General features: G+C 34.5%; 1 protein-coding gene across 1 annotated transcript in view; it reads left to right on the plus strand.

Moving 5' to 3' along the window:
- Nucleotides 1–1,993: 1,993 nt before the first annotated feature.
- LOC128206684 (uncharacterized) overlaps nucleotides 1,994–22,349 on the plus strand; it is an 85,221-nt gene continuing 64,865 nt past the window's right edge. The window contains exon 1 of the mRNA XM_052909297.1: nucleotides 1,994–2,109. The gene's annotated coding sequence lies outside the window, so the exon portion shown is untranslated. The remainder of the gene's footprint in view (nucleotides 2,110–22,349) is intronic.

Raw genomic sequence — 22,349 nt, forward strand, 5'->3', positions numbered from 1 at the left:
GCTATTTAATTATCGATTAATCTGTTAGAGGTTCTTCATTCGTTTTATATCTAAATCGCGTTGAAATAAAATGTGCTTCAATGATTATATTATTTTTTAGAATAAGAAAGGCATTAGTAAAAAAGTACAAAATGAACAACATTAAGACAAACTGCGAATGACTGTGAACCAAGATACATAACCAACTGGAACACTACATGTATACCACTTTAAATAATATATTCCCGCGTTTACAAAGAATGCTGTATATTTAATACTGCTTTAAGAATTTGCAACGAAAATGAGAATGCCATGTGTTTATACCTCAGCACACTGCATAAAATAGTTCAAAAAGTACCGTACTGTCAATCTATAAAATTGCAGTTTTAACAGTGATGGCAAAGTCCTGAATATTTCAACTAGCCCACGGTCGTGACGGTCAAGCAACACTAATATTTTACTTGTTCGTGTCCATATTTTTACGGCATATTCTTACGTTCAAATGTTAAATTCAGAGAAAAAAGCACATAAGTAAATAAAACGATGTCAGCCGCGGACCCATTCGGAGCTCCTCGGCCATTTTTTCCAAAAACAACCTCGGATGTATGCCGTTACATCAGTTGAAGTAGTCCGTAAATTTTTGAATAATATCATTAATTAAATGTAGTGTTTAAGAGTTGTATTTATTGCTCTCACTTTAAATTGATTGCCAGTGAAGTGTATTATTGCAAACATAATTAAGATTCCCAAGATATAAGTCCTAAAGTTTATCAACTAATTAAGATTACTACGCGATTTATTTGCAGCGGACTTAAACGTACCACTTTTTGAGTATGTAAACCGTCCAAATACAACCGAGGTTGTTTTCGATAAAATGGCCGAGGAGTTCCGAATGCCGGGGACCATATGTCGGCGTGGAATCATTTTAGGCAATCGGACTGTTCTGTACAAATCTTGAGTGATAACAGTTCAACCATAATTTCACAAGATTCATATATAGGACATTTTAGTGAGATCGTGCCGCCTCAAATACATAAAAAATAACGTTTAAGTTGACGTTAACTAAAAAAATACAAATCCGTCCACAGACAGCCCGGTCAAAATATACGTGCTTATTCCATCTGCAGGCTTTAACAAATAGTTACTTTCAAAAATTGAACCATCACCTAGCATACAATGAATATAAAGTTGGTGGAATCATTTCAGCAAGTGCGCGTGACGGTCTAATAAATTTAGTTTCCGATAAAAACTTTCAATGTCTTCTTAACAGGGGCGAGTACAGGAGTTGACGCTGGAGGGGGCGTTAAATAGGGGTTCATTTTTTTACAATTTTTGCGTAAATATCTGCAAACCAGTAACGAAAACTGACAAAAGATCATATCCCAGATTTTCATAATTCCGTTCAAAAATTAATGTTTATGACTGAAAGCGTTGCTAACGGTTTAATTAAAATGCATACAACATCATTTTTTGAACTTAAATATAAAAATCTGCGATTTATTTTTTTGTTAGCAGTCTTATATTACTGGTTTCCATGCATGTTCGCATAATTGGCTTACTCAAGGGCAAAATGAAAAAGAGGTTGTCAAAACGTTCAATATGTGAGAACCGTTACTAACGGTTTAAGAACTTAAATATAAAAATCTACGATCAATGCCTCGTTCCAAGACAAAACATGGAAACATTGTCAAAACGTTCAATTTGTGAGAGTGCGGCGTTAAAATCAATTTCACAACCTCGCCGTACCACCTTTAAAACAATAATATTGTGAATTGTGGAGAACCCCGCCATAAATTTTTACTGTAGTCAAATATTATTGAAACTGAACAAATAAAAACAGATACATAGTTGCTATGGCAACGCTTCAGTTGACAAAGTGAGAATTCTGCCGTGTTTCTGCTATTGGATTTCGCCAACCAATATCGTTCACAACGATGTGTGGTAGAGGTGTATGGTGAAATATATAAGATACCAACTCTAACTCGTTATCTTATATCGAATAGTTCGTTAGTAACACAACTATAATACGTGTTTGTGGAACAATATATACTTGTCATTAAATGAAGAGTTCCTAAGATATTCGCTTATACCATGATCATGACATTCCAGGATAACCGTTCGTGTTCTTAGGTAAGTTTTATGTTGTGGTAGCGATGCTTAGAATGGAAAAGAAAAAAAAGTTTATTTCGTATTTATCAACAACAACAGCAACAACAACAACAACAACAACAACAGCAGCAACAACAACAAAAATAACAACAACAATTACCTTTATTACATAGACGATCAAAATATCGCAACAGCAAAATTTAATGATTGCTACAATTTAAATAATCACATGAGGGTATTATAACAAACATACACAGAGGCGAAATATATAAACTAATTAACTACATTTTATTAACACGTGTGGTATTCCTACGATAACAGTGTGAAATACTTTTAATAAGGTTAAAATATACTTAGTCATCAGTATTAAATTTCAAGTGTTACATTTAACATATATTTTACAATCAGTTCACACAATATAAACAATGATATAAGCTTGATCATTGATGAATTGAATCTTCTGCATGTATACATGGTGATCGGTTATAAACTGTATGAATGTCTGAAAAAGGAAAAGATAAAGCATTTGAGCAGTTGAAATCACAATTTAATAAACTATACGATGTTTTATACATGTATATATTCGTTATTGTGATAATACACATGTTTGAATCAATAAATTTTTGATGGGTTATTCACAAAGAGTATCATATTATAACCTAATTAAGAACATTTCCATATGCAAATAGGTGAAACTATTCACTGGAAAAAATGTGAAATTTGTTGATATGACAGAACAGGATCAGAGTTTATTCGACTTAAACCATTACGGTTTCTCGTCCTGAGATATAGAAATAGATAAATACAATTGTTAAACAACAAGCAATCAGGGGCGTAGCTAGGCCTTTAAAACTTGTAGGCCCGATGGTTTTATGAGAGTTTTGGGACTTTTATATGCTCATTACACACACTTAATTATATTTGCAATGATAACAATAAAATCAAGAAACACACCCTGCACGTAGTTTAAATAAACACCAAACTTGCTTTAGTTAAAAATAAAACAAATTTTAGGGTTGTTCAAAGTGATTAGTAGCTATTTTTTTTTATAAGGGTTTTGTTAAGTTGTCATTTTAAAAAATAATTGTAGGCCCAGGCCTACAAGGCCTATATGTAGCTACGCCACTGGCAATACAGAGTATGAGTTGCTACATGCGACCTATATGTAGCTACGCCACTGGCAATACAGAGTAAGAGTTGCTACATACGACCTATATGTAACTACGCCACTGGCAATACAGAGTATGAGTTGCTACATACGACCTATATGTAGCTACGCCACTGGTAATACAGAGTATGAGTTGCTACATACGACCTATATGTAGCTACGCCACTGGCAATACAGAGTAAGAGTTGCTACATACGACCTATATGTAGCTACGCCACTGGCAATACAGAGTATGAGTTGCTACATACGACCTATATGTAGCTACGCCACTGGCAATACAGAGTAAGAGTTGCTACATACGACCTATCAACAAAGTGACACTTAAATATACAGTGTTGTTTAATATGTTATTTCTAATTCTATATACATCTCTTATATATGTAGTCAGATTAATAAGTTCGTTTCTACTCTTACAATTAGTTAATATGACATTGTAAGAGAACAATAATTAGTTTAACAGTTGTGCATTTCTATTTCTTAATTCAAAAGTCGTGTACACAAAGATGATATATGGTTGTAGATAAAGCGGCGTATAAGAAGCCATGGCATTAAACGTATAGAGGAAAATTGTTTTTTTTTAGTGTAAGATAGGTGTATATTTCACCGAGTGAGCACCGAAAGTTATATTTCACGAGTGGGGTGGCGTTAAATGATGTCCTTAAATGGTGTCAAAGCGCTGTGCGCGCTGACGTTTGATTTGGATGTGAGAGCGGGCTAAAATTCAAAAAAGGGAAAAATATCAAAATGTTATTTCAATATCTTAAACAGTGAAATAATATTTTATTTCACTGATAAATCTCTATTAACATCCGGAAAGCATATACTGAATTATAAAATGCATGTATTCTAGAAGCTGTACCTTTAAAGATGAAACCATAGTAATAACAGCTTTTTCCGATGACAAACATCTGTGATTGAGTCTGCTTGCAGAGCTATCTCATCGATACACGTGTTTCAGAATTGTTTTTCTAGATAACAAAACTATGGCAATTAAAGTGAATACTGTTTTCAGTGACTTATTTTTCCTCACGTTTAAACAGGCAATTATTTGAATAGATGCTATAATGTATATACAAATGTATGTAGCTAGGGTCAATTTGTAATTACGCAGATCGATGACGGATAGCATATTAACCGCTTCACGGTCACCCCATACCCCCCTTCGGTTTTTATTTCAAACTCGGGGGTTTTGGTATGACAAAAACTTCGACCTGTCAAAATTTCATTACGCAACTGCGTTTTTGTGTACAGTTAGCTACGCGCCTGGTTTATCTTTCATATGTTGCTGTGCTTTTCAAACAGTTGTACTGAATTTTATCATGCGTGTTCAGTGAATAAAGCATTATGTACGTACACGTAGTGTTTAACAGATTTCCAATGCTACAAAAAGCGTCATTTAAATATCTCTGAAAACCATATTTGTGTAGTGAAGAGTGTGTTTTTCATAGATAATGATTTTGTCATAAAATGTAAATCATTGGTATTTAACTTAAATTTGACCAAACTTTAGACAAAATACTTCCTAAGTCGTCCAAAAATGAGCATGCGTTTAGAACATGGTTTAGCATGCAATTTTGAAATGTGATGATTAGGCCACACTAAAATGATATTTCGTTCCGCGGATTTACCGCTCCTATTTTTTTGAAAATGTAAAAAAGATATTTTTTTTGTGCGCCCGCACCTCCATTTTGATCGCCAAGCAGATTTTTTTCAGGTAATCATTTATTAAAAGGCTAAAAATAATCAAGTATAATATTTCTACGCTAGTTTTCGTGTTTATGTAAAGGGAAGTTACCGATGCGTAGTGTTTTTAATAAAAACTTTTTATACTGTAATATCGATCGGTTTAGCATAGGTTTCAATAAATTCAATCAAACTGGCGGCTTCCGGTATAAACACAATCGTAACAACTCGGCCATCTCCGGCAAGTTTCGAGATAGACTGATCACTGGAGCTTCAAAATTGTTATTTACTAAATTAGAATCTGTCAAATGAAAGAAGACTTTACCCCACCCACTAAGAATTAATGACATTTCCAATTAGTTTCTCATTGGGGCTCTTTTAAAACTATTTTTTATATTTTATTAAAATACAATAAGTATAAAAATAACACTTACACACAAATATGTGGTAAAAGTTCGCTCCTCATTCTGTCTTTGGACTAACATATCTCTTGGTTGTTTGAACATCTTCTTGGACGGCCATGATGGACTATTTTCTTACGACCCGTATTATATCCGAAGCCATATCTTGATACTAGCCGAGGAGTTCCGATTGGTATAAACAATGTGGCTCGAAGTTTGGAAATTAAATCTTATTTTTGACAATAAATATGTTTTGAGCATGCTTGAAGTCATTGTTGATCGTCTCATGCACTAAAGGATCATTACTTAAAGCAATCATTATGCAATAAAGCATGTGTATCTGAGACTGGTAGCGATTATATTGCGTAATTAGTGACTCGTTTTGAATGGAAATCGGAATGATCAACTTAATACAATTTTATTTAAGTAATAATACAAGGGACCAAAATTTTACCTCGTTACAACGATGCTGAAGATGACAGGTCAACTTAACTGGAACATGAGTCATTGTTTGGTCCAAATTGATGTATCAAGCTATTTTTTGATCAAATTCTGACAAAACAACAGTTTTGAACAAATATATCTTTTCACAAATAGCGATATAAACACTGGTTTGGATATACCTCAACATAAGTAAGCCTAAGTTTATCACCTTATATTTTGTTTTTATTTGCAGCATAATCCGGGATTGTAATTCACTTGTCAATTGTAACCACTGCCCCGACCACCCCTCGCCCTTGTTCCAGGAGTTATACCGGGGACAGCAGAGGCAATGGGCTGTGTTTTTACCTTTCAGGTGCCTAGTGAATTTGGTTTTGTCTTCATATTGAAAATAGTCGGGAATGGGCCTCACATAGGTATTCGGGTTGCGGGGCCATTTGGCAGGGATTTTACCAGCAGTGTGTCCCTGCAGGTCTGGTATTTTACCCGGGTTTTGAGAGACCGGAAGTCAAAGTCCCCGCTATTCCGGACTTAGGGGGGGGGGGCATATACAATTGGCTGGTGCATAAAAACATCTAAATACCCCAAAAAGTACTCTAAAAATACCCTTGTACTTTTTGTTTTAATAAGCACAATCATGTCATTGCATTTCCTGTGATAATATAAACAAAATTTAGTCTATGTTATATGGAGTCTGATGTTTGATGATGCCTGTGTAAGTGATCATTTTTTACAAATCCAAAATCAATCCTAAGTTATGTCTAAATATAGTTGCATATTATGTTAAACTGATTCAGTAGATTTATACTGTTTAAGACGTTTCAAACTTTTTACTAAAAGCAGGGTTATTTATTATTATGAATGATCGTCATATTAAATTACGTTTTAATTATATAAGAAATTAGATTTATCCATATAATGATTGTACTAAACACGGATGAATAAATAGTATGTATTCCGACATTTTCCCAATGTCCATTAGAGGTTCAGTTCAAGATGCATTAAAATGGGTTTAAGGGCAATTATTTTGAACAATCTTTCTTAATTATATTGAATATAAGGAAAAATTTATTTTTAGCTCTTCGCTCGCTTCGGTTTTTATGAAAACTGACAAAAAAAATAAAAATAAAAATTCGCTCGCTCGCTCCAATTTTTTTTGGCAAAAATCCGAGGAACTAAACATTAATTTGGTGTGGCCTTAGCTAAAATTACAATCTTTACATCAATCTAAGTCTTGCGAATGTGAAAACCTGTATAACACACGTTTTCAATGTTTGTTCCTAAGTCGAAAATGACAATCAAATATAGCTTTCGACTTTTCTTTGTTTAATTCATTCATAGAAATAGATTTATACGACACTTTCATATTTTTTTTATCCTTTTAGTGCCTATTTGCTAAAAAAAAAACCGTTTTATGATATTTAACGCAAATTGGAGTCCGGTCATGCGTACATAATTAATATGTCACATTTCCGATCGCATGAAAACATCATAAATAGACAAAGAGTCAGAGATCGTTGCTATTTTCGCTAATTTCCCGATAAACTGCTGTCCATTTGTCACGCTTATCACCTGGATGTCCACAAATACACTCTCTCATTAGTGTACCAATAACTAATCAATTGTATGCGCTAATGGGGAAGACGATTCTAATGTTGTAGAGATCTTGTGCTTTACCCATTAGCTGTTCGTGTACTTTGTCATTGGGAAGTGTATTATTGCAAACATAATTACGATTCCCAAGAGTTAAGTCATTAAGTTTAACTGCTAAATTGATATCACTTGATTGTAAACCGTCCATATACATCCGAAGTTGTTTTCGATAGAAAATTACCGAGGAGTTCCGAATGCCTCGAATGTACATGAACATGAACATAATTTTATTCGACGTATACCAACAAGGTACATAGTCATAGAATATAAATACATTTATATAACGTGAATTCAACATGTCACATAATACAGATTCGATACAGGCAATGTCTATACGTAGATATGAATAATTGTCCATACGTGAAAAAAAATAATATGCAAATGAAAGAACATGAGGATGAGCTGATATAAACATATATGGACGGTTTACCATGTAAGAAATATGTACACTACGCTGCAAGTAGATCGCGCAGTAATTTCAATTTAGCAGTTCATCTTAATGACTTTACCCTTGGGAATCTTTAATATGTTTGCAATACTACACTTCATTGGCAATCAATTTAAACTTTAATCTACAAATACGAGCTAAAAAGCTACTTTTGATAAATAATAGAATTCAAAATTTAACGAACTACTTCTACAGTAACTGAAGTACCGGCATACATCCGAGGTTGTTTTCGATAGAAAATGGCCAAGAAGTTCCGAATGATACTTTGTTTATTTGAAGAGTTCATTTTTGCGATCTATAGAAAATCTCTAGAGCGGGCGTAATATTTGCTCCATTTTTTTGGTGATCGTTAAAATTCATTTCATTCATCAGAGGATGGATAATGATACATATAAATCACATCATCGCTCTGGTGTACGAAAGTGTCAAAATTGGACTCTAAGGCCTAAAAAAAAATACATTTGGTTCGGGTTACCCGACCCTACCTACGGAATAGGCGCCGACCCTAACGTTTTTATAGTCAGTTTGAAAAAAAAAAATTGAAAAACTAAAAAAAATAAGTAACTTTAACACCATTCTCCAATGATGAAAATGACATTCTTATATAAAGCCTAATAAAAAAAAAAAATAAAAAAAGCCTACCTACCATACCTATTTTTGAAAAGGATGTAACCCTAACCAAACAATTTTTTTTAGGCCTAATGTATTTGTTGTTAGTTAGTGAATTCGTCGGAAACGAACTATGTAAAATTAATGAACAGAAAATTTGATTTTTTTTAGATTGCCATTGGCCTACACAAAAACATACAAAGCCAAATAGAATTATGGTAAATATATTGGAACTGTTCACAGATAAAGGCAATGCGATATGATTAAATTCATCATTACTGCTATTCGATTATTGTCCAGGACCGCTGGGATTAACAACTCTTTCTCTCAGAGATGCTCTGATTAATCCAGTTTACGGACAATGATATATCATTATGGATATGATTATGGCTTCTGTCCACAGTTTTGTACTGATTTGTTGAGAGAAACAATGAGCAGAACCGCACTCGATGTTGGGAATATTCCTCGGCCTTTTTCAGAAAAATGATTATGGATTCTGTCTGCGGCTTTAAAGGGGGCTAGATAGCAGATGATACAATTGCATTTTATAATACTGTCATCACTGATAGCGGTTAGTTAGAATACATTTAAAGGGACTATACACCAGATGATACAATTGCATTTTATAATACTGTCATCACTGATAGCAGTCAGGTTGCATATATTTAAAGAAACTATACACCAGATGATAAAATTGCATTTTATAATTCTGTCTTCACTGATAGCAGTAAGGTTGAATACATTTAAAGAGACTATACACCAGATGATATAATTGCATTTTATAATACTGTCATCACTGATATCAGTAAGGTTGAATACATTTAAAGGGACTATACACCAGATGATACAATTGCATTTTATAACATGCCATCACTGATATCAGTAAGGTTGAATATTTTTAAAGGGACTAGACACCAGATGATATAATTGCAAGAATTTGTTTTATCCAAAAGTTACATAAAATTTACATCGTTGTTTAAAAGGCGTTGAATCTTACTTACTGATGTATCACATCGCTTACGACACATGCATTTTTCACAGTTTTTGCGCATTTTCCAATTCTAAATTTAGTAGGATTTTCTACCACGTAGGTCCCAGTAAATTTAAAAATAGCGTCGGTATATTTAACTGTACTCTTAAACAGATATGATTGAAACTGGGAAACCAGTATGCGCTATTTCAAACGGGGACACACAGATGACACAGTAACATGATTGATGCGTTTGTTATGTATACCATGTAAAGTCATGTATTATCGGCCTGACCTACTAGCTCGTATTGACAATATTAGGCTTGTTTTGGGGAAATACTGTTTAACCGATTTTTGGACCATCTCGTGTCTGGCCCCTTTAAACTATTATCGATTTTGTTTCATTGTGAGAAACAAAGACCAGAAGCGCACTCGATGATTGGAATGTTCCCTTGGCCTAGAAAAAAATACTTCTGACTCGGTTTACCCGACCCTACCGAAGAAATAGGTGCCGACCCTGTCGTTTTTATAGTCAGTTGGTAAAAAAGAAAGTAAAGTCTGTGTTTAAAAAAACCTTGAAGCTTTCTACAGAATATTACTTCAACAACTTTCCCCAATGATGACAATAGACAACAACGTTCTTTCATACAACCTAATAAAAAAACGAATAAACACGCCTACCCACCCTACCTGTTGTAAAGGGTGTAACCCTAACCAAACCATTTTACATGTATTCATCTTGGATAAGTTTTGTTTTTTTTGCTATTATATGTAATCTTAAGGGTCATAAGGATTGTACATTTGAATGATTCGATTGGTTTATAGTATTATTTTTGGATAAATATTGACCAATCAATAAAATTATGGCTACTTTAACCAAACGAAAGATTTAACCAGTTTTATATAAAACGCATTTTCATTCACCCGAGTGATGATGCTAGATTTATCACGATCGAACCTCTTATGAATGAGAATGATAATAGGCTGCAGTCACAAACTTGTTTGTGTTTGGAAAAGTGAAGTGTCCCGTTTTCGAGCCAAGCTAAACACTCCACGACAACATTTCTAACAGTTTGTTTATTGGCGACGTGTGTACGGTTATAGAACATATTTTCTATAAACGTTTTAAGTACGGTTAACTCTCACAGTAACAATTCAGGCTATTTTTACAGGTGTTGACAGCAAGATTTAACGCGCGACTTAAATAGAATACAAAGGGCGTCGTTTATCAGTTCATCCCTTCTGTGGACACATAAACATGAAATAAATACACAGTATAATGACTTTTCTGAGAATCCGAATAAAACGTGTCAGTATAAAGACAGATTACAGGGGCGGATCCTAGATTTAACTTTAGAGGGGGCGAAACTTAAGGGTGTAACCTTTAAATATGCGCCCCACCCTCAGAACCGGTATTTATTTGGTTAAGGTGACTTTCTTCACAATTTATAACCCTAAATGGTTCATTTTGGGCGTATTTTTTCTCCTTTATTAAAAAAAAATATTCAGGGCGCGCGCCGGTAGCGCTCCTAATTGATCCGCTAGTGGATTAGAGGACAATGTCTGGTTATCTTAACCGAGTTATTGACTTAGGAATCATGGCTTAAAAGCAAACACTGCAGAGAAGTGGGCCTCCCAGACTGCCCAAGATGAGTGCTATTGTTCTTCCTGATAGAATATTTCCATTACAGCAATCTCTAAAACAAATTCGGATTAAGTTACCGGGACTGTTTACATGGAAAAGGAATGTGTGTGTTGGTGCCTAAGCTGTGGCGGCTTTAGCTGTATATATATTTGTTGTCAATTATAGACAGAATGATGTCCGTTCCTTTTTGTATGGGATTAATTATATTGATTGTTCTTAAATTGTGTTTCCTTTTGTCGGTTGCAATGCCCAAGAATGCAATAGGGTCCTTGGTTCACTCCCAATTCGTTTTCGAACTTCTTCGAAGAAATTAAGGCTAACGAGACTTGTATTAGCTTTAAATGTCATTCCTTTGTAAGACAAATGGTAAAGAAATACAGTCAAACCCCGTTGTCTCGAACTCGTTTGACTCGAATTTATCGATGGCTCGAGCTTGCTGTAGATGACCGATTTTTTATACTGAAGCTAAGCATTCCCGCTTGGCTCGAATTTTCCGAGTCTCGAAGTTTTTTCGTCCATCCCTTGGAGTTCGAGCCAACGGAGTCCGACTGTAAATGTTCATAAGAGATTTAAAACTATGTTCTAGGCACATGATGATCTAAACATGACTGTGTCGACGTATTTCATTGAAGAATTAATTGTATAAAAGGAAAATATCCTGAGAGTATTGAAGATTATATCGCAGGAAACATTTACCTGTGAGTAATTGCGCTTGAAACGTTTTCTTCTCAAATCACAATACATGTAAATACAGCGATTGGACGTAATATCCCCCGCGGTAATCAGATATTAGAATTTGTCCTGAAACATTAAAGGGGCTGTACTCCGTATGATGAAATAGCGAAAAAAAATTGTCGAAATCTGACATTAACTTGGTTTCGATGTGTACGATGCATTGAAAATTACTTACTGAAGTACCACATAGTTTACAATTAATATATTTTTCGCAGTTTTTGTCGTATATTTCCATTAAAAAAGATAACTAGGTATGTCTACCTAGTAGAATTCATTCCTTATGCGTGATTGGCTAGTCGATGTTATCACGTGATATTAACATGTTAGGTTTATAGCTAAAATATTCCAACCGTTTAAGCTAAGCTTTCGTACCACAGTGGATACAACACTGGAATGCAATTTTTGCGACACCTGTTCGAACCCTGTCTCCGATTTGATTTTTTTACAATTTGGTATTTTTACAATTATGATATCAAAGAGTAAAACATTTTATTAAATAATTGTCTTGAGATTCGTTACAGAAAAAAACTTTTTTGGTGCCAATCTGGTGTACAGTCCCTTTAAATCAATACGTTTTTTTCTTGAGTTCCTTTAGCACAATTGATGTCTATATAAAAATGACATTATTAAATCTCAATTTTAACGCAGACCTTTGGAAACTGGACTTTTTATTCTCCGCGGTAATCAGATATTATAATCATTCCTGAAACTCTAAATCAAATACATTTTTTTCATTAAGTTCCTTTAGCGCAATTAATGTCTATTTAAAAAATGACTTTATTAAATTTCAATTTTAACGCAGATCTTTGGAACTGGACTTTTCATTCCCGGCGGTAATCAGATATTAGAAATATTCCTGAAACTCTAAATCAATATGTTTTTTTCTCGACTTCCTTGGGCACAATTTATGCCTATATAAAAAAAGACATTATTAAATCTCGATTCAGGCAATATATTTCTTAAGTGAAAATATAACCCATACACACTAGTGAGTGATGAAAGAACGTGGTAACGGTCTTGATTATATCTCAATTTGGGAATTTTGTTAAGTTAAAATATAATCCGTATATTCATCTGATGATAGGTCGTTTTAATATATAAAACGTACAGAAACAAACCATGGCATGTGACAATTATAACATAAGTATTATTTCAATTATAACAAAAGTAACAATACGATAAGTAAAGAAGTAATTTTATAGGTTGTATTTATTTTAACATTAATTTTGTAAGACGTGTATACAAATATTAATAATGTCTATGACTATATTAGATTTATAAAAATATAATATTTGAAATAAGAAATGGTTAAAAAAAGCACATTTGTTAATAACATTAAGAAAAAAAATCCAGACTACGACAAAAATGTAGGGTCTGAAGATAGCTATAGGGTCCGTCTGGTAAGTGAAAACTAATATTTGTGTACGCCTTCCTTGAACATAGAACTCGTTACAAGAAAATGTCAAATTATCACATAATTTAATCATCATTTTATATTCCCATGGCAACAGTTACTGGATATAGAAATATGGAAATATTGATTAAAAACGAGCGATGCAGCTGGGTGTCACTGCACGTCTTTTTCCTCAGGTGGCCGACAGACGGGGGCCGTATCAAAAAGATATCTTAGTTGTAAACTTGCGCGGTTTAAAGTGACTCGCTTATGTTTTGGTAACATTAAATTTGTTTTTCCCGGTAATGCATCTGAAAACACTTGTATTATACCTATTATACTCTTTGATACCGAAATTGCAGCAAAAAGTACACTTTAAAGCTGCACTCTCACAGATATACCATTTTTACAAAAAAATAAATATTTTGTCTTGGAAAGAGCAAATTTTGCGTAAATATCTGCAAACCAATGATAGAATGTTGACAAAAAATCAGATCGTAGATTATCATATTTCCGTTCGAAAATTAATGTTTTATGGCTTAAACCGTTACTAACGGTTTAAGAAATACACACAAACATCAACTTTGGAACTTAAATACATGTATAAAAATCTGCGATCTAATTTTTTGTCAGCAATCTTATATAACTGGTTTCCATCGATTTTCGCAAGAATTGGCTCGTTCCAAGACAAAAAAAAATAAAAAAAAAAGTTTCAAAACGTTTAATCTTTGAGAGTGCAGCTTTAAGTATTAGAAATAATCTGGTTTTAGTGGGTTTTAGTGTTGAATCATGTAACTTACGCTATTCAAAAAGGTAGACTTCCAAAATAATATTTATAATAGCACATATCAACATCCAGCGGTCAATATCTTAGTTTAATTAACACTCCTTGTTATCTGCCACACTTTGTTTCGTCATAACAAAAAAGTGCTTTTTGCTAAAAAAAATGAGCGAGTCCTTTTAAGAGAGCTCATGTATACCCATAACGTCATGAGCAAAATCTATGCGATAAATGGTCTGTACGGTATTGTTATTGAAACGCAGTTCACGTGAAAAAAGAGATTGAGCCTTGAAATTGATGATTTTCAGCCATAAGTTACCCCGCCCCACACACACATCCAAGGGGGTCGGTCCAATAAAGAAACTTAGTGGTAACTTAAATAAATTTTACATCTGTATAACCGTCACAGATGGCTTTAACATTGACTTTTTTATTTCTTCAAAATAGTGTTCAGGAGCGGAGCTGCCTATACGCGAGTACGCGGCTGAATCCACATGATTCTGACATTTTTTTTTTTTTTTAAATCAGCCAAAGTTTAAGTATGCGTACTTGACTCCATGATTCTAAAACTGGCTATTTTCCATTTCTAAATAAAGCATGCCCCCGGACTCCACAAGCACAACTATGAATCTATATGAATAGAGGACTAGCTACGCCCCTGGTTTTTCTATGCTGGCTAAAGATGTAGCAGAATGATAAAACTTTGACACCAAGATAATTTACGACAAAATCGACTAAGACTTTTATTCAAACGGCTCCCAAGTCTTTTATTGAAACGGCACTCAAGTCTTTTATTGAAACGGCTCCCAAGTCTTTTATTGAAACGGCTCCCAAGACTTTTATTGAAACGGCTCCCAAGTCTTTTATTGAAACGGCACCCAAGTCTTTTATTGAAACGGCACCAAAGTCTTTTATTGAAACGGCACCCAAGTCTTTTATTGAAACGGCTCCCAAGTCTTTTATTGAAACGGCTCCCAAGTCTTTTATTGAAACGGCTCCCAAGTATTTTATTGAAACGGCACCCAAGTCTTTTATTGAAACGGCACCCAACTCTTTTATTGAAACGGCATCTAGTACTCAACATATATACATGAGGATGACTAGGGTGACGGGAATATATTTTACCATGTAAATCACTAATAAGAACAGTATGTACTTAAGGACACTTACATTGTACACACATTGAGTATCAACACTTATGTTTGGCAACTGACTCGTACCAGGCCGTACATTTTACTTGAAAGTTAGTTATACTTGGCAATGAACTTGCATCTAGAAGTGCATTGTTCTTGAAGATAAGCGTTTATGAAAGGGGGAGGGGGTGGATGACGTGGGGGTGGAAAGGTAAACATCAAATGGTTAAGAATGATACACAGGTAAGCTTCCGTCAACGTCCGTCCCGGCGTGCCGGAAATGGCGGGGAAAGTGTTGTCCGAGCGTTTCAGTTTTTGGCAAGGTCAACCCGGTGGTGGGGAACCATTAAAGAGTCGCCGGTCTGTCCCAACGTTTACAAATGAAAACAAAACCCATATCGTTTCCATAAACGTCATCAATGGGTGCTCCGGACGGATGGCACCGGAAATAAGAATTTGGTAGTTTTCGTCCACGTCCCGACCTGTTACCGGAACTGCTCAGGTCCAGTGTCATTAATCTATAAATCTTCTTTTAATGATTTGGTAACCATTCCGAGTTGTACCAATAACTAATCAATTGTATGCGCTAATGGGGAAGACGATTCTAATGTTGTACAGATATTGTGCTTTACCCATTAGCTGTTCGTGTACTTTGTCATTTGGAAGTGTACTATTGCAAACATAATTACGATTCCCAAGAGTTAAGTCATTAAGTTTAACTACTAAATTGATATCACTTGATTGTAAACCGTCCATATACATCCGAAGTTGTTTTCGATAGAAAATCACCGATAAGTTCCGAATGCCTCGAATGTATATGGACGGTTTACCATGTAAGAAATGTGTACACTTATAATAACTACGCTGCAAGTAGATCGCGCAGTAATTTCAATTTAGCAGTTCATCTTAATGACTTTACTCTGGGGAATCTTTAATATGTTTGCAATACTACACTTCATTGGCAATCAATTTAAACTTTAATCTACAAATACGAGCTAAAAAGCTACTTTTGATAAATAATAGAACTTAAATATTTTACGAACTACTTCTACAGTAACTGAAGTACCGGCATACATCCGAGGTTGTTTTCGATAGAAAATGGCCAAGAAGTTCCGAATGATACTTTGTTTATTTGAGTTCATTTTTGCGATCTATAGATAATCTCTAAAGCGGGCGTAATTTTCGCTCCATTTTTTTGGTGATCGTTAAAATTCATTTCATTCATCAGAGGATGGATAATGATACATATAAATCACATCATCGCTCTTAGATTGCCATTGGCCTACACAAAAACATACAAAACCAAATAGAATTATGGTAAATATATTGGAACTGTTCACAGATAAAGGCAATGCGATATGATTAAATTCATCATTACTGCTATTCGATTATTGTCCAGGACCGCTGGGATTAACAACTCTTAGCAGAGATGCTCTGATTAATCCAGTTTACGGACAATGATATATCATTATGGATATGATTATGGCTTCTGTCCACAGCTTTGTACTGATTTGTTGAGAGAAACAATGAGCAGAACCGCACTCGATGTTGGGAATATTCCTCGGCCTTTTTCACAAGAAAGATGATTATGGATTCTGTCTGCGGCTTTAAAGGGGGCTAGATAGCAGATGATACAATTGCATTTTATAATACTGTCATCACTGATAGCTGTTAGTTAGAATACATTTAAAGGGACTATACACCAGATGATACAATTGCATTTTATAATACTGTCTTCACTGATAGCAGTCAGGTTGCATACATTTAAAGAGACTATACACCAGATGATACAATTGCATTTTATAACATGCCATCACTGATATCAGTTAGGTTGAATACATTTAAAGTGACTAGACACCAGATGATACACTTGCATTTTATAACATGCCATCACTGATATCAGTCAGGTTGAATACATTTAAAGTGACTAGACACCAGATGATACACTTGCATTTTATAACATGCCATCACTGATATCAGTTAGGTTGAATATTTTTAAAGGGACTAGACACCAGATGATATAATTGCAAGAATTTGTTTTATCCAAAAGTTACATAAAATTTACATCGTTGTTTAAAAGGCGTTGAATCTTACTTACTGATGTATCACATCGCTTACGACACATGCATTTTTCACAGTTTTTGCGCATTTTTGCTATTTGAAATTTACAAGTGTTGTCTACCACGTAGATCCCAGTAAATTTTAAAATAGCGTCGGTATATTTAACTGTAATTATATACAGATATGATTGAAACTGGGAAACCAGTATGCGCTATTTCAAACGGGGAAACACAGATGACACAGTAACATGATTGATGCGTTTGTTATGTATACCATGTAAAGTCATGTATTATCGGCCTGACCTACTAGTTCGCATTGACAATATTAGGCTTGTTTTGGGGAAATACTGTTTAACCGATTTTTGGACCATCTCGTGTCTGGCCCCTTTAAACTATTATCGATTTTGTTTCATTGTGAGAAACAAAGACCAGAAGCGCACTCGATGATTGGAATGTTCCCTTGGCCTAGAAAAAATACTTCTGACTCGGTTTACCCGACCCTACCGAAGAAATAGGTGCCGACCCTGTCGTTTTTATAGTCAGTTGGTAAAAAAGAAAGTAAAGTCTGTGTTTAAAAAAACCTTGAAGCTTTCTACAGAATATTACTTCAACAACTTTCCCCAATGATGACAATAGACAACAACGTTCTTTCATACAACCTAATAAAAAAACGAATAAACACGCCTACCCACCCTACCTGTTGTAAAGGGTGTAACCCTAACCAAACCATTTTACATGTATTCATCTTGGATAAGTTTTGTTTTTTTTGCTATTATATGTAATCTTAAGGGTCATAAGGATTGTACATTTGAATGATTCGATTGGTTTATAGTATTATTTTTGGATAAATATTGACCAATCAATAAAATTATGGCTACTTTAACCAAACGAAAGATTTAACCAGTTTTATATAAAACGCATTTTCATTCACCCGAGTGATGATGCTAGATTTATCACGATCGAACCTCTTATGAATGAGAATGATAATAGGCTGCAGTCACAAACTTGTTTGTGTTTGGAAAAGTGAAGTGTCCCGTTTTCGAGCCAAGCTAAACACTCCACGACAACATTTCTAAAAGTTTGTTTATTGGCGACGTGTGTACGGTTATAGAACATATTTTCTATAAACGTTTTAAGTACGGTTAACTCTCACAGTAACAATTCAGGCTATTTTTACAGGTGTTGACAGCAAGATTTAACGCGCGACTTAAATAGAATACAAAGGGCGTCGTTTATCAGTTCATCCCTTCTGTGGACACATAAACATGAAATAAATACACAGTATAATGACTTTTCTGAGAATCCGAATAAAACGTGTCAGTATAAAGACAGATTACAGGGGCGGATCCTAGATTTAACTTTAGAGGGGGCGAAACTTAAGGGTGTAACCTTTAAATATGCGCCCCACCCTCAGAACCGGTATTTATTTGGTTAAGGTGACTTTCTTTACAATTTATAACCCTAAATGGTTCATTTTGGGCGTATTTTTTCTCCTTTATTAAAAAAATATTCAGGGCGCGCGCCGGTAGCGCTCCTAATTGATCCGCTAGTGGATTAGAGGACAATGTCTGGTTATCTTAACCGAGTTATTGACTTAGGAATCATGGCTTAAAAGCAAACACTGCAGAGAAGTGGGCCTCCCAGACTGCCCAAGATGAGTGCTATTGTTCTTCCTGATAGAATATTTCCATTACAGCAATCTCTAAAACAAATTCGGATTAAGTTACCGGGACTGTTTACATGGAAAAGGAATGTGTGTGTTGGTGCCTAAGCTGTGGCGGCTTTAGCTGTATATATATTTGTTGTCAATTATAGACAGAATGATGTCCGCTCCTTTTTGTATGGGATTAATTATATTGATTGTTCTTAAATTTTGTTTCCTTTTGTCGGTTGCAATGCCCAAGAATGCAATAGGGTCATAGGTTCACTCCCAATTCGTTTTCGAACTTCTTCGAAGAAATTAAGGCTAACGAGACTTGTATTAGCTTTAAAAGTCATCCCTTGGTAAGACAAATGGTAAAGAAATACAGTCAAACCCCGTTGTCTCGAACTCGTTTGACTCGATTTTCTCGATGGCTCGAGCTTGCTGTAGAGGACCGATTTTTTATACTGAAGCTAAGCATTCCCGCTTGGCTCGAATTTTCCAAGTTTTTTCGTCCATCCCTTGGAGTTCGAGCCAACGGAGTTCGACTGTAAATGTTCATAAGAGATTTCAGACTATGTTCTAGGCACATGATGATCTAAACATGACTGTGTCGACGTATTTCATTGAAGAATTAATTGTATAAAAAGAAAATATCCTGAGAGTATTGAAGATTATATCGCAGGAAACATTTACCTGTGAGTAATTGCGCTTGAAACGTTTTCTTCTCAAATCACAATACATGTATATACCTACAGCGATTGGACGTAATATCCCCGCGGTAATCAGATATTAGAATTTGTCTTGAAACATTAAAGGGGCTGTACTCCGTATGATGAAATAGCGAAAAAAAAGAAAATTGTCGAAATCTGACATAAACCTGGTTTCGATGTGTACGATGCATTGAAAATTACTTACTGAAGTACCACATAGTTTACAATTAATATATTTTTCGCAGTTTTTTCGTATATTTCCATTAAAAAAGATAACAAGGTATGTCTACCTAGTAGAATTCATTCCTTATGCGTGATTGGCTAGTCGATGTTATCACGTGATATTACCATGTTAGGTTTATAGCTAAAATATTCCAACCGTTTAAGCTAAGCCTTCGTACCACAGTGGATACAACACTGGACTGCAATTTTTGCGACACCTGTTCGAACCCTGTCTCCGATTTGATTTTTTTACATTTTGGTATTTTTACAATTATGATATCAAAGAGTAAAACATTTTATAAAATAATTGTCTTGAGATTCGTTACAGAAAAAAACTTTTTTGGTGCCAATCTGGTGTACAGTCCCTTTAAATCAATCCGTTTTTTTCTTGAGTTCCTTTAGCACAATTGATGTCTATATAAAAATGACATTATTAAATCTCAATTCAGGCAATATATTTCTTAAGTGAAAATATAACCCATACACACTAGTGAGTGATGAAAGAACGTGGTAACGGTCTTGATTATATCTCAATTTGGGGATTTTGTTAAGTTAAAATATAATCCGTATATTCATCTGATGATAGGTCGTTTTAATATATAAAACGTACAGAAACAAACCATGGCATGTGACAATTATAACATAAGTATTATTTCAATTATAACAAAAGTAACAATACGATAAGTAAAGAAGTAATTTTATAGGTTGTATTTATTTTTACATTAATTTTGTAAGACGTATATACAAATATTAATAATGTCTATGACTATATTAGATTTATAAAAATATAATATTTGAAATAAGAAATGGTTAAAAAAAGCACATTTGTTAATAACATTAAGAAAAAAAATCCAGACTACGACAAAAATGTAGGGTCTGGAGATAGCTATAGGGTCCGTCTGGTAAGTGAAAACTAATATTTGTGTACGCCTTCCTTGAACATAGAACTCGTTACAAGAAAATGTCAAATTATCACATAATTTAATCATCTTTTTATATTCCCATGGCAACAGTTACTGGATATAGAAATATGGAAATATTGATTAAAAACGAGCGATGCAGCTGGGTGTCACTGCACGTCTTTTTCCTCAGGTGGCCGACAGACGGGGCCGTATCAAAAAGATATCTTAGTTTAAAGTGACTCGCTTATGTTTTGGTAACATTAAATTTGTTTTTCCCGGTAATGCATCTGAAAACACTTGTATTATACCTATTATACTCTTTGATACCGAAATTGCAGCAAACAATACACTTTAAAGCTGCACTCTCACAGATATACCATTTTTACAAAAAAAAAAAAAATTGTCTTTTAAAGAGCAAATTTTGCGTAAATATCTGCAAACCAATGATAGAATGTTGACAAAAAATCAGATCGTAGATTATCATATTTCCGTTCGAAAATTAATGTTTTATGGCTTAAACCGTTACTAACGGTTTAAGAAATACACACAAACATCAACTTTGGAACTTAAATACATGTATAAAAATCTGCGATCTAATTTTTTGTCAGCAATCTTATATAACTGGTTTCCATCGATTTTCGCAAGAATTGGCTCGTTCCAAGACAAAAAAAAATAAAAATAGTTTCAAAACGTTTAATCTTTGAGAGTGCAGCTTTAAGTATTAGAAATAATCTGGTTTTAGTGGGTTTTAGTGTTGAATCATGTAACTTACGCTATACAAAAAGGTAGACTTCCAAAATAATATTTATAATAGCACATATCAACATTTGTTGGAAGGCTCCAGCGGTCAATATCTTAGTTTAATTAACACTCCTTGTTATTTGCCACACTTTGCTTCGTCATAACAAAGTAATAAGTGCTTTTTGCTAAAAAATGAGCGAGTCCTTTTGAGAGAGCTCATGTATACCCATAACGTCATGAGCAGAATCTATGCGATAAATGGTCTGTACGGTATTGTTATTGAAACGCAGTTCACGTGAAAAAAGAGATTGAGCCTTGAAATTGATGATTTTCAGCCATAAGTTACCCCGCCCCACACACACATCCAAGGGGGTCGGTCCAATAAAGAAACTTAGTGGTAACTTAAATAAATCTTACATCTGTATAACCGTCACAGATGGCTTTAACATTGACTTTTTTATTTCTTCAAAATAGTGTTCAGGAGCGGAGCTGCCTATACGCGAGTACGCGGCTGAATCCACATGATTCTGACAAATCGTTTTTTTTTTTTTAAATCAACCAAAGTTTAAGTATGCGTACTTGACTCCATGATTCTAAAACTGGCTATTTTCCATTTCTAAATAAAGCATGCCCCCGGACTCCACAAGCACAACTATGAATCTACATGAATAGAGGACTAGCTACGCCCCAGGTGTTTTCTATGCTGGCTAAAGATGTAGCAGAATGATAAAACTTTGACACAAAGATAATTTACGACAAAATCGACTAAGACTTTTATTCAAACGGCTCCCAAGTCTTTTATTGAAACGGCACTCAAGTCTTTTATTGAAACGGCACCAAAGTCTTTTATTGAAACGGCACCCAAGACTTTTATTGAAACGACTCCAAAGTCTTTTATTGAAACGGCACCAAAGTCTTTTA

The sequence above is a fragment of the Mya arenaria genome, chromosome 10 (assembly GCF_026914265.1).
Source record: "Mya arenaria isolate MELC-2E11 chromosome 10, ASM2691426v1".
NCBI classification, from domain to species: Eukaryota; Metazoa; Mollusca; class Bivalvia; order Myida; family Myidae; genus Mya; species Mya arenaria.